This window comes from Lissotriton vulgaris, chromosome 5 (genome assembly GCF_964263255.1).
Source record: "Lissotriton vulgaris chromosome 5, aLisVul1.2, whole genome shotgun sequence".
In the NCBI taxonomy this organism is placed as follows: Eukaryota; Metazoa; Chordata; class Amphibia; order Caudata; family Salamandridae; genus Lissotriton; species Lissotriton vulgaris.
The window spans coordinates 1,113,930,954-1,113,944,981 of NC_141693.1; positions in this window are offsets into that span (position 1 = coordinate 1,113,930,954).

Sequence of the window (14,028 nt, forward strand, 5' to 3'; positions counted from 1 at the left end):
ATGGTGAAGCTGCGAGGGTGGGAGAGCAATTTCACTGACAATGAGTCAGTGGTCTTGCTCGCCTGTCCCCGCAGTGGCCGCCATTAAGTAGGGGTCGGGGAGGGCTGGACAGCTGGGAGGCGGGAGCGGGGAGGGGAGCTGGATTGGGCCGGTCGCGCTGGGGGGGGGGGGGCCGCAGGGGCAGCAGCGGCGGGGAAAGGTAAAGGGAGGAATGAAGGGATGAAGAAAAAAGGGAAAATAAGCAGAAATAAGGCACAAAAGAGCAGAGATGCAGAAAAGAGCAGAAAGGTGAAAGATAGAAAGGGTAGAAAAACGAGTGAAAACGAGTGAAGGAGCAGAGGGAGAGAAAGGGAAAATGGGCAGAAATAAGGCACAAAAGAGCAGAGGTGCAGAAAGGTGAAAGATAGAAAGGGGAGAAAAACGAGTGAAAAGAAGTGAAGGAGCAGAGGGAGAGAAAGGGAAAATGGGCAGAAATAAGGCGCAAAAGAGCAGAGGTGCAGAAAGGTGAAAGATAGAAAGGGGAGAAAAACGAGTGAAGGAGCAGAAAGAAAGAAAGGAGACTGAGGTCCACTGGACCACCAGGGATGAGGCGCAGGGAAACCTGCGGGTGGAGGAGGGCCTCGATCACCAAAACTCAAGAGTGCAGGGGCAGGGGCACCACACTTAATGGTGGAGCTGCGAGGGTGGGAGAGCAATTTCACTGACAATGAATCAGTGGTCTTGCTTTAAAGAGCTTTACCTCAAAGAACTTTTGTTTTAATGTGCTGTGACTTATTCTTGGTTTTCTATTTCTAAGAAACACTAAGGAAAAAAGTGCTTTGTTTAGCTGTGTCGAAGGGCTGCTGCACAACATTGCAAACCAGCGCCTATGGGGCCTACAAACGCGAAACCACAGTAAATTGCACAGATCTAAGGGGACTTTAACCCGGGCTGGAAATGTGTACAGTACAGGGCAAGTACACATGGAATGCGAGGATAAAAAGGTATCAGACCCATTATTTAGGCTTTGGCCTATTGTAGCTCATATTAAGTCTCCACCAATAACCCTGTGTGCTTCTTTGTGTGCTTATGCAATAAAAATGTCACAACATCGCAAAGATTCTCTGGCCAGTAAAGGCAAGCAACTATTACTTGTTGCTTTACAGGTTTTTGTTTAGTTTTTTTGCAGTTTTATATGGCCTGATATCAACCTGAAAGTATTGTCGCTTTAAATGAACACCAGCTAATACAGAACAACACATTCATTTTTGTAGCCACAGGGAGATTAAGTAATGTGCCCAGACTCACAAGATCTTGATATTGCGCCTAAAATAAACATGCGAAAAGCAGGTCTACTGTATGAGATTACAACTCCAAATGTATGAAAATTACCCCCGTTCAAGCCGAATCAGATATGACCTGCAGATAAAACTCCTCCTTTATGAAAATCAAACAGGTATGGGCCATTAGAACAGGTCCTGAGCCCTTGCCAACCCTACAACAACTCTGGCAATGTGCGAACCTCAACCTGATCCCACACACCAGAGTTAATAAAAATCGATTCCTTGAGCATTGTTGTGAAGGGCAGCCTTCTGCCAGTAAAACTGAAGCTTGAAGACAGTAAAACCGAAGCTTGGTAAACCACAGGCGGCAATGCAGTAGCCCTGCTTCTCACCCTTCCTGGGGCATGTGGTTCGATCGCAAGGCTCAGAAATGTGGTATGTTAATTAGCAGCAGGCCCTGAAGTAAGTGAAAGAGAGCAAGAAGGGTGTGTTGATGACAGGAAACACATCGAGGCACACAGTAGGAGAGGATAAAAGAAGGTTTATGCTGATGTCCCGTACCAAGAGAGGTGTAGAAGGAGGGACCCAATTACATATGCCTATAGTTAAGGCAGGTTTGTGCAGGCATAAGTTAACCCCAGTAGTCTGCCTACCTATTGTTTCTGCAGCCCAAATGTAATGGGTGACTGTGGCTCGGAGGAAGGAATGTGGAGGCTGGAATGCCCGAACTGAACGGAGGTTTTGACATGAACCCCCGCCGCTCTGACAGGAATATGCATCCAGACATCTCGTGCGTCCTGGGCATTGTAACGTAACTCGTTCTAATCTATTGTACAGCGCTCTGACACCTTCGGGTAATGTAATGCTTTATAAAAATGCACTTAATAAAAAACAATTGTGGGGAACGAGACTTTGATGTTTTACTCCTTGCCAAAGGCACGCAGCTGATTTGAGCCGTACAAGCTGCTAATGACCAGCCTACTGCAAAGTCTTGCTTTTCACTCATAACCTGCCGTCGACCAGCAACATTCCCTCAACCCTCATTATTTGTGTGTGCTAGTTTTGTAAACTGGGAGAGGTTTGTCTTGTGAGCATGGAAGCCATACTCACAACAGTGAGGTGTTGCTCCCGGGCCTGGAAGCCCCCAGCGCCATGGCAGTAAGCCTGTCATGGGCTGCTGCATTCTTTTTCAGTGCACCCCTCATTAACTTCAATCTCTTCACTGCAAACGGTTAAAACCCACTCACCACGAAGAGCTCTCGCTGCATCTAATGGCGGAAAGGAGCTCCAGTTTTGGGAATACTTCCCCTCACCGTCCCACAAGTACATGGCAAGGAGAGACACAGCAGATCTCTCTCTGGCGCCGTTTTTTGTCCTCCTCAGCAGCGGCAGTAGCCACAGTAATTCCACCAACGAACCACGGACGCAAAATCTGCACAGCGCCACTTTGAGGTACAGGCACCATCTAAGCACAACTTTCACAGTCCACAGCCAGCAGCAATAACTTGAAATGTGCCCTGGCCCGCGCTCCCACAGGCAGTAGGAGGGAACTGACAGACACCGTCATTTGATTGGTCACTGTCAGGGCAGGGTGGAGTTAACACTACAGTGAGGCTTGCTCAGCTATGATTGATGGGTAGCCCTGGTTCTGTGGAGCTGAAGCCGACAGCGCCCAGGGCTAGCTTTATTGGCGGGGAAGGTCCTTCAGCAAAGACTTCAATGGCTTTGCCGAGCTGGTGACGTCACAACCCTCGGGGCTGTGAGCTCCTCAGCCGGCAAATCTGTGTCCCTGACGCATGCTCAGAGTGCATGATTTGTGCCTGCCGTAAACCTGACTTGCGAACGCTGCCTGAAGTCATCAGATAGCCCGAGTCAGTTTACCGGCACTTTGGCACAAAGTTGTTTTCACTCGTAAATGTAGTAACAATTGTGCAATAAAATAAAAGCACAAATTAGGGGGCAGAAAAAGGACGAGGGCGTAGCCCCTCCGCCCATATAAAGGAACCGCCACTGGATAAGACTTTAGTAATATGTAAAGGTCAAGACTAATATGCTATGGTTCTAATAGAGCAACAATATTTGACAAGAGATCTGCGGGTATCATTTTGTGTTTTGCTGGAGAGCAGAATTGCTATACATCGGTGGTTCACCTGTCCTGTCAAATTTACAGGGTGAGGGGGTGCTAAAAACCGGAATATGGATAATTGGAGGTTAGCAAATGCAATGCAGTGCGCGCTACGAAATTCGTTTATTAATTAAATTGTTTACTTACCTCCAATTATCCATATTCCGGTTTTTAGCACCTGCCACCCTGCCCCTTCACTGCCCTGCCTTCCTGCCCCACTGTAACTCCCTCCACAGGCCGTGGCTGCTTTCTTGAGTCCCCTCTGAATGATAAGAAAAAAAGGCAAGAGCTCCACAAATTGGCATCCCCTCAGGAATCGGTTTTGTAAACAGTGCATCTGCCTTAGTGGCAGGTGCACTTTCGGTAAAGAGATCCCCCTGGCAAGATTTAGGGGCATATTTACGAGTTCTGGCGCATCTCTGAATATCGGTACAAAAGGGGGTGGTGATGGACGGAGCATCTGAATCAATCAAACACTCACACCCAGTCAAAAGATCTGGGTTTGATCCATCACCGTTCTTTAGCCCACTCTGTCACCTCAGTTCAGACATGGCTATATGCAAATCAGTCTGACCCTGTGCCTCATGGGGACACTCCAGCCCGAACTGCCAAGCCATGTCTTCCCTGGACCGGAAACAAGCTTCCGATGAGGCACAGGGTCAAGGCTGATTTGCATATAGCCATTGTCTGACCTAGGGTGGTGTGGAGTGCAAAAAAACGATGGATTTAGGCCCAGATCTTTGTACTGGGGTGAATGTAAGACATTGTTCTGCATTCTGTCCATCAACTGTGTTTTTTGCATCTCTGAATATCAGCAGAGATGCGCCAGAACAAATGCGTCACGCAAAACTACCCTTGCGTCACGGCAGATGCGCCACATTTTCAATGCAGCGCGCCGTGGCGCAAGGGTAAGCAGATGCGTGACGCATCACGTGACGTAAGGGCGGCGCATCGCTGGAGTCACGTTGCAAGCGCGACGCCACTCCAGCAATGCTCAGGGCCGCCCAATACTTAACATACTGCGTCAGTCCTTACTCCTGCTTCAAGCAGGCGTAAGGAATTGACGTAGGATCGTCGCGGAAGTGCCTGCATGAAATCTTGTAGATTTCACGCGGGCACTTTTGCGAGGCGCACAGGCACCGGAACGCCCACCCTGCATGGGAAAGCCCCTATTGTAGTGCTCGGCCTTATAACGTGACGCATCTCCCTAGATGCGTCACGTTGTAAATGCCTCGCAGGGATGCCCCACGTTTACACTGCTGTTGCGTCACGCAAGGCGGCGTAAACGTGGCGCAAGGGGCTTGTAAATCTGCCCCTTAATCTCTAAATACAGCAGGACCCTCCTGGGTTGTTGGAGGTGAAGGCCTTCTCCTAACTGATGCTTGTAGTCATTTGTTTTTGATCAGAGCAGTGAGCAGCGTTATCGTTGGTGTAAATATCAACAGTAAACTACCTTATCCAGTTCTAGAATGTTTATGTTCAGCACCCTAGCACTGATTTTAAACTAAAATGCAGAAACTTTGACAGTCGGTAAGAATTTTTGGAGGAAACGACTTCGAATTCGAGTGCAAAGCAGTTACTGTGAACGCGTGTGCTGTGTGTCCATTTACAATAAATATTTTTAAAACTTAATTTTCTTGATTTTCATATCGTAACACAACATTACATAACTGAGTCACAGCAGGCAATGTTGTTTTTCAGAAGATACTTCATGCTCCACGAGCCCTGATTCCGTGGGAATGAGTGAGCATGCCTGCTATGCAGAGCATGAACCTGGATGCCTCTTTATTAAAATGGATTCGAATTTCACAGCAAAACAGCTTTCACCACGGGAATTTAATCTAATAATTCGCAACGGAAAACAGCCCTGTCTGAAAATCTGTATTAACCTTCAAAATATGGGCCTCAAGTATTTTTGCTTTTAAACTTGTTCAAAACGTATTAGATTGTAGAGTCTGCGGGTAAATGCTTTCAGGACAGGCTGCATGAATTGACGAATAACGAATAACGTGTTATCTGGACGCACCAAGTAAACACTTCCTTAACCTGCCCCTTGAGCGATAAAGAAATGAAATTATTATTAGTGGCGCTCTAGCATAGAATAGAATGAGAAGCTGGGAAGACTGACACACTTAAAAACAAAGCACTTAAATGAAAGTGATGACATACTAGAAAGACACATGAATATATGCACACAACAAACAGCTAAAATTGACATTGCCACGTTGTAAAAACCCAAAGAACAAATATTGTTACATTTTTTATAATACTTTAGTACACTACTGTAAATGCATTTCATCACACCTGCAAAAACCTCGTTCTATTGTGGGACTGTAGACTTTGTGTTGAATCATATTGAATTGTGGCTTGAAATGAGCCAGTTCAACCTCAAACTGTTACCATATAACTAATATTAATAATATATTTCAGAGCAATTGTGTCAAATAGTGCAATAAAATGAAGGTTTAAAAGGTGCATAAAGAGCCCAATATAACATCCTTGGTGAGATCGACACATTTTATTAGAGTATTACTAGAAAGAGCAACTAAAAAATGATCAGTGGATCCCCAGTACAATACTATATATTTAGAAGCAAGCCCAGCTAATTTTATGAATCGCAGTTATCATATTAGTTTATTAAGCATGAATTAAACATGACTATAATTATAATTTGAATGTTTAGCACTATCTCAATTGTACGATTTCTTGTTACTAAATCTCAATTTTGACAGGATAAAAGTTATATGTTAGATTTTAATCGGAAAGCATCGCCTGAAGAGATCAAAATCAATTTACTGAATTCATAATATAAATCACCTATGGTCATCATAGTTACAAAGCAGTATTGCCTCAAGTGCAATAGTTTAGTTTTTCAATTAAAAAGGAGCAACTGGGAATGCCTGAAATCAGCCCTTTAGTTACCAAACTGCAATTCTGCAAAAAGATCAGAGAAACGATTACTAGATAGAGTTGTACAATTGAGAAAAGCAGGAGGTTTGAGGTGGCATACTAAGATGTACAGAAATGTATACAAAGCTAAATGAGGTGTATCATGCAAATCATTTGATTGTGTCATATTTATGATAGTTTATGTTATGTCCACATGCATGTGTCTTTACATTATATCAAGAATTTGTAATATACCATTATCACACTGGAGTTATAAATGTATGAAAAATATTTGAATTGTATATACCATAGTTATACTTTTGCATCTTTCAATGAACAGCTTAGAAAATGTGGGTCATACAACCCCAAGCATCTTTTGGCTGGAGTGTAGCTGTAAAATCACCGTACACCAATTAAATGAAGCAAGAACATTTGTGATTTAAGATTTTTCTTTTTTTTGTGAATCATGTTTGATTGAGTGTTATACTACTATGAAACATTGTGGCATCTTGGTATATAACATGGTAGCAATGTTAATACATGTGAAATGTAATACCACATCAACAATGTCCCATATGTTGCCATGGCTCGTCTCCTCATTACATTCTGTGTTGTGCACTTGGTTTTAACCAAATCCCATGAACACAATACCATTTTACATATGTTCCATGAGTTTGAAATACTCCTGCAACCATACAAATGTCTAAGTTAACATTAAAAACATTTCTATTCAGTAAACAATCAAACCTCTGATCTATCTCACTGAGGGGCATATTCACAAGGAGCTATCTCCAAATTAACGGCACTTTATCGCAGCCAATGTTGTGATAAATTTACCCCACTATTCACAAACAGGTGCTAACAGCCTATAGCACCACTTTTCCTGGGATACCAGCCACAAAAAACATTGCCACAGAGGACCCCCGCAACTATCGCTAATGAAATGCAGAGTAGGCGTTCCCTTGCAAAAGCCAGCAACAACACCACACCTCAACATTCACAACGACCAGACAGATCGGCGATAAGAACACAAAACACACGATAAGGTGTGTTAGCAGCAGGAAATTTACACCAGCTCTGACCTGGTGTAAAGTCGGAGGGCAGCCTGCACTATAATAGGGAGCCCAGCCCAGGGCGTCATCGGAAGGGCAACAGATGCCATGGAGCAATGGAACATGCAACACGGACACCAAGGAGGGCTACAACACCCACCGCCACCACCCCCAGGATCCCCCCCCCCGACTCCCCCAGGCAAAGACATGCCACATCAGCTACACCTAAACATGTACCAAATAATCCACCTGAAGTCACACAATCACAACTGGTGACATGCATATGTCGACAAAGAAATGACCATCACACATTCACTTTCGAAGCAAACAATTAAACTTTATTGAAACAACACAGAAATCAAATGAAGACACATGGCTGCTCCCCTCGACATAATCCATAGGTCACAGCCTGCAAGACAAAAAACATGATGAGGTGTGTCTTGCACACATCAAAGGACAGAGAGAGAGCGAAGGAGAGAGAGAGAAGAGGAGAGGGGGAGAGAGAGAAGAAGAGAGGGGGAGAGAGAGAGAAAGAGAGAGAAGAAGAGAGTGGGAGAGAGAGAGAGAAGAATAGAGGGAGAGAGAGAGAAGAAGAGAGGGGGAGAGAGAGAGAAGAAGAGAGGGGGGAGAGAGAGAGAGAGAGAGAGAGAGAGAGAGAGAGAGAGAGAGAGAGAGAGACAACCCTGCGCACCCAGGCCACACAGCTCACCTGCTGCCACTGGTGTATCACCAACCACTTGCTGGTACGTATAGCAGCACACCAGGTCCCACATCTTATTCAGAGCCATCATTTGAAACAGAGTCCAGCGACATGACTGGCACAGTACACACACTTGCACAAGACAACATCGTCCGCCTGCCCAGGCAAACCCAGGCAGAGGCATCCCAGCCCCTACCCCACCCATCGGAGCATGCTCGCACATGCACATCCAGGCAGAGGCATCCCAGCCCCTCCCGCCACCCATTGGAGCACGGCCCCTCATGCACAACCGGGCCACACTGCTCACCCTCTGCCACTGACGTGTAGACTGCAGGTCCCACCACTTGCCGCTGCAAGCCACAAGGCCGGGGCCCGCAGACATGGCACCCTCCGCACCATGCATCCTCGCTGCGCTGGCCACCAGGTAACTCGTCTGGAGCTGGGACTATATTACACCATGGCATGGTATAAACCAGGGCACCCTGCAACATCGCAGCTTGCACAGCCGCTCAGTCCAATGGGTGACACTAACTCTGTGACCTCAGAAGTGGGGCCACGTGGTGGTAGGCCCGTGATGGACGCTGGCGCGGCCTACACTGCGGTCCAGCCTGCAAAGAAAACCTGGGCAGTCCGAGCCACCAAGACGAGCCATCATCGCAGGCTGCACACCCGCTCAGCAGCACAAGGTGCCAATGACTCAGTGCACCCTATGGCACTGTCCCGTGGCGGGGAGCCTGTGCCAGCCGAAATGCAGTGCCTGCCTCAAACACTGTCCAACCTCAGTCAGCGTCCTGTGGGGGGGTGCCTGTTCAGGCCGCAATGCAGCTACTGCCACAAACCCTGTCCAACCCCAGTTCGCGCCACGTGGTGGCAGGTCCATGCCGGCCTCAAGGCCTCGGGTCAGTCTTCCAGTCACCACCGGCAGAGAGGTATGTGACGTCATTAGCCCCTTATATTTACGGGGTCACATGGCCGGTGACGCCTGTGGCGGGTGGGTGTGGTGTGTGTGCAGACCTGCTCTCAGTGTGTGCCTGTGACATGCTGACAACTAGACCAGCATAAAACCAGCGAGTACGCCTGTGATGGGAAGCAATGAGTGGAGTGGTCTGGCCTGCCGTACGTCGAAACGGGGCAGGGCTTGCAAAAATGGCTTGCAAAAATGAATTGTGGGCACTGGGCGTGGTTCAGTCCATGTCTGGACAAGAAAGTGGCTGCTGAGGGTGTCCCTATTGAGATGTCCACGGGACCTGTGACACAAATTGCTATGTTGCACCCTCTGACTGCCATCCGACAGGATGTGCATCATTGACGCAAGGGAAATCACTGTCCCTACATTCATCCACACTTCCATGCATGAATGAGGAAAGACATGACACAGCAGGGCGTCACTGGATGTTTATTGAACATCCAGTGCTTTCCCGCAGCTGAAGCAGTACAGGGCACTGTTGAATATACCACACTATCTGGGCCCATGGAGGGCACAATTCACACATTCACAACTATATGTACAATTGTAATGTCACAAAATAATTATTTGGATACAAATCAATGGGAAAAGGAAAAGAGCACCATAGACAAGCGTTCTGGAAAAACAAATCAGCCTATTTTTTATAATTTTAACAAAGGAATGGTTAGAATTTGATAGTCTTATGGTGAGGTAGAATGGTCTACGCGATTCAAACCCTTAAAATTACAATACCCAAACAAGTTCCCCAATTCTGACTCAGCCCTTATTTTTCTCTTCCAGCCATGAGGTCCTGATGAGAACCCCATACATTTTAAGGGTTCGAAACGCGTAGACCATTCTACCTCACCATAAGAAAATCAAATTCTAACCGTTCCTTTGTTAAAATTATAAAAAAAATGGGCTGTTGTGTATGAGAGAATGAGTAATGAGTGGAAATGTTGATCAACTTAGTATGCTAGGATGTTTTCTCATTTAATTTGTCATTAACTGTTGTGTTATCAATGTTTGTTTTAAGAAAATGTAATTTTTATGAATAGTGGTCCTTGTATTGTTAGTGTTCGAAATTTTGTTGAATTTCTGATAAACTTTGAACCAACTAATTCTCTTTAAAAATGTATACCAAAAATAAAAAGATTTAATCTGTGAACTGTGTCACTGTCCCGCGCTCAGTTTAACTCTTTGCGCGTAGGAAACTTGTTTGACATAGAGGTTGTAGTACTGGCTTTCTGGTTGATTATTGGCTGTACCGGTTGCGGCACTGTGTGGCACTGACACCTCAGGTGCCGGAGGTGGTCTATCTGCCACACTATCTGCTATACTGTGTGGCACTGACATCTCACATGCCGGAGGTGGTCTGTCTGACGCACTGTGTGGCACTGACACCTCAAGCGCCAGAGTGGTTAGGCCTGCCGCACAGTGAGGCACTGGCACCGCAGGTGCCGGAGTGGTTAGGCCTGCCGCACAGTGAGGCACTGGCACCGCAGGTGCCGGAGTGGTTAGGCCTGCCACACAGTGACGCACTGACACCTCAGGTGCCGGAGTGGTTAGGTCTGTCGCAGAGGGAGGCTTGGCCACACCAGGGGGCAGAGATGTGGATGGTGCGGGGTCAGCTGCATTCAACATCGCCACACCTTGTGGCAGCAATGCCATGATGAGGATCTGCAAGGCATGGTAGATCCCAGCTACATTCCACTGATGTTCAGCTGTGGCTGCCATCCTTTCTGCCTTAATTCGCACCATGTACCCCATGAGCCTCCACATCTGTGGCAGTTCACGGCTGGAATCTGAGTGGACAGTTGTTCTTCTCTCCGCGTCATGACTCCAGATATGTAAGTCAGGGCTTGTTGGAGACCATATAGCAGGGATACACATCCAAGGATGGCGTAAAGTTTGGTTGCCATGTTGCCGAAGCCCAACCACACCTGCTCTGCTGTCTCCCTCTGGCACTGCAGCACACAGTGTTGGAAGGCCATGTGTTGTTCCTGGGGGTCTTGGGGGAGTGCTGGGGCTGTGGGTGCCTCCTGCTGGGTGCTTTGGGTAGTGGGTGGGGTCTCCTCGATGCAGCTGGCCTGCCCTGATCCTGGAAGTGAGTTGCGGATGAGGTCCATGATGACTTGGATGGCTTGGGTATCGATGCTGGGGTTTTCCTCCTTGTCATCAGTGAAGAGTGGCTGGGATTGCTCTGCAGGAGTGTTGACGGTGCCCTGCGATGTGAAGGGGAGATGGTGTTTTACAATGTGTCCCCATGTATGGAGCTGCATAGTACATGTTGACATTCAGACAGCATGGCATTGTACATTGTGACAGTGTGTAGATCAGGGCCATGACCCAGAGACATTGTGGGTGTGCACTGTGCTCTGCTTGAATGTGCATGTGTGTCATTGTGCCCATCTCCACCCGTCCCCCCAGTACCTGGTGGTCACTCACCCTGTTGTGCTTGTGTTGTGTCCTGTCAAGCAGTGTCCGATCCACTGACTCTGGCCACAGTCTCCACACTGATGACTGTCAACACCAGCTCCTCCATGTCATCCAGCTCAAGCTGTGGCGCTGGGCCCCCACCTCCAGTTTGCGTTGCTGCCTTCCGGTTGGCGGACAGTTTTTCTTGGTACGCCGCTTGATGTCATTCCATCGGCTCTTGACCTCGTCCATTGTCCTCTTGAGCTCCCCGACGGCATTCACCTTGTCCACGATGTCCCGCCATATTTTGTTTTTGGTGTCTAATGACATGTTGAAAGTGACGAACAGTTGTTGATGGTGTTCCATCACCTCCGTGACTATGATCTTTTTCCCCAGTGGGCTGAACTTCGTCTTCCTCTTCTTCTTGTCCTTGCCCTTCCCTGTCCCTGAGGTCCTGGGCTGGTCATCCGGGGGGGAGGGGGGCGAGGCTTCTGGGGTTGCGCTTGTCCTTTGCCCCCATGGTGCTTGGGTGTTTTTCTACTTTTATGGTGGTTTTTCCTGCCTGCCAGTTGTGTGTTGCAGGCCTGTGGCTGCTTATCACTGGTTTCCTCATCGTGCTTGGGCCCATCACAGGTTTTTTGGTGTTGTGGTTTGTGTTTTTGTCTATATTTAGGTGGTTGAATCGCGGACACTGTCTGCAGTTTCGGCAGACTATCGCATGCTCTGCCGTGCTGTGAATTCCACAGTGACATGGGGTTATTTTCCTGCAATGGGCTGCGATGTTGAAAGTTGTGTTACGCTACTCTTGCGTTAGTTATCACACCTTCTTGTGAATATACCCCTGAGTTTGTAGTCTTCCCTGTAATCAGTAAGTGGTGCAGTTTCCATGGTAGACACTCAGTATACCAATGCAGTTATTTCCAAACTTTGTCAGGCTTTTTTAAAACTATTAAAATAGAAAAATAGAAACGGTTTTTAGTTAGACTGTCTTTATAAACATGGCAATCCGAACACTTTCAATACTGTTCTCCATCCCCACTTCTGTAACACAGTTGTTTAGTTGGGTACACCAATATTGTTTACAAATCTCAGACTCATATTGGCTGAGTTGGCCATAATCCACAAAACTACAGTCACCTTCAAACATTTATCACACTTGGAAGGTAACAACATCTTCAGTAACTTAAAATCTGAATTTGCTCCTTTCCTGAGAAATGCATCCAGCTTTAAGCACATCAGGAATGACTTCATCCATGAAGAGCAAGCCAAGTACTAATGACGTAAAGAGTCAACATTCTTCATCACCACTGCCTTCACTTCTCTCAGCATACTTTTGAGATTGATGCTGTAGGCAAGCATTTTCAAACTTTACATGAGGCATGGCATCAGAACAAGTGTAGGACAGAACTTTTATTACCACATGCATGGAAATTACCCAACATGCAAAAGGAGTCTCATCAAAGAAGATTACGCGAGGTCTACCTAATTCATAGATAAATCAGGATGCATAACGCCCGTGTCTTAACAGGCTGCACTTATGGTGTGGGATTCTCAGTACACCCCACCCTATTCATTGTCATTTGTCAAGATCATAACCGCATCACTTTTCTATACAGCCATACTCCGAAGAGTTCAATATGATTGTGACTTTTCATGCAGACCTAACTTTTGTTCTATGAGGAATGGTGTTTATTATATAGTGTAGTTGTGAGATCTCACCATGTAACAAACTCACTCAATTTACTGGGTCCTGTAAGACCCATTTGAAAACCTTTAGCTCAACCCTCGATAGCTGTAGCTCCGAGCAGTCAGGTTTTATCAAACAAACAAATGTAAAGCATTAAGAAGTACCAAACAATTGATGAAGAAAGAAAAAGGTCTCATAAAAATATGCCAATTTATAAAAATCATTTGTATTTTTATCTTTAAATAGAGACCACTACAACAATAATCCACCAGAGGGTTCCGGAGATATGAATTTTCATAGAATATTAAATCACTGCTTTTTCTCTTGGAGCAATAAATCATTGTAATGGATGGCACTTTCGGTCAACTTTGCAAAATTTGAAAACTTATATAAAGTTGTAAACTACTACTCTGGGCCGCTTTGGGCAATTAACTCCAACTGAGAGTGAGCCAAGGGGGCCAAAGAGGTTTTCCTGGACAGTTACCTTGTAGTCAAAGCAGTCTCCATTTCAATTCCAGGCTGGGAACCACTGTACACTTTGATGCAAGGGATACAGAATGCTGAAGATGCTGGAGGATGTAGAAGATGCTGATCGAGTGGGGTCTTCCTGAGGCTACTACTTGGTCCACAAACATGTTGGAGTGATTTTGGCCCTCGAAATCTGGTTGAAGCCTAGCCAAAAAATGTCTGCCACTGGCCTACTGGTCTCTGGTTACAGCCAAACCAGTGGTTCTCTTTCACTGTTGATACTTTCCATTGTGGGCAACCAAACTGCACTCCAAGCTGCACTCCTCAAAAGTTGCACTCAAGTCTGCTGGGCCTGGGAGTGCTCAGGTCCAGCAGACTTGAGTGCAACATTTCCTCGAGCAGGTCACCACAAACACAATCCTTTCTTTGCAGGCTCAAGAAGCAGCAGTTAGAGTCCAATCTTGCTGTAGCATCTCTTTGC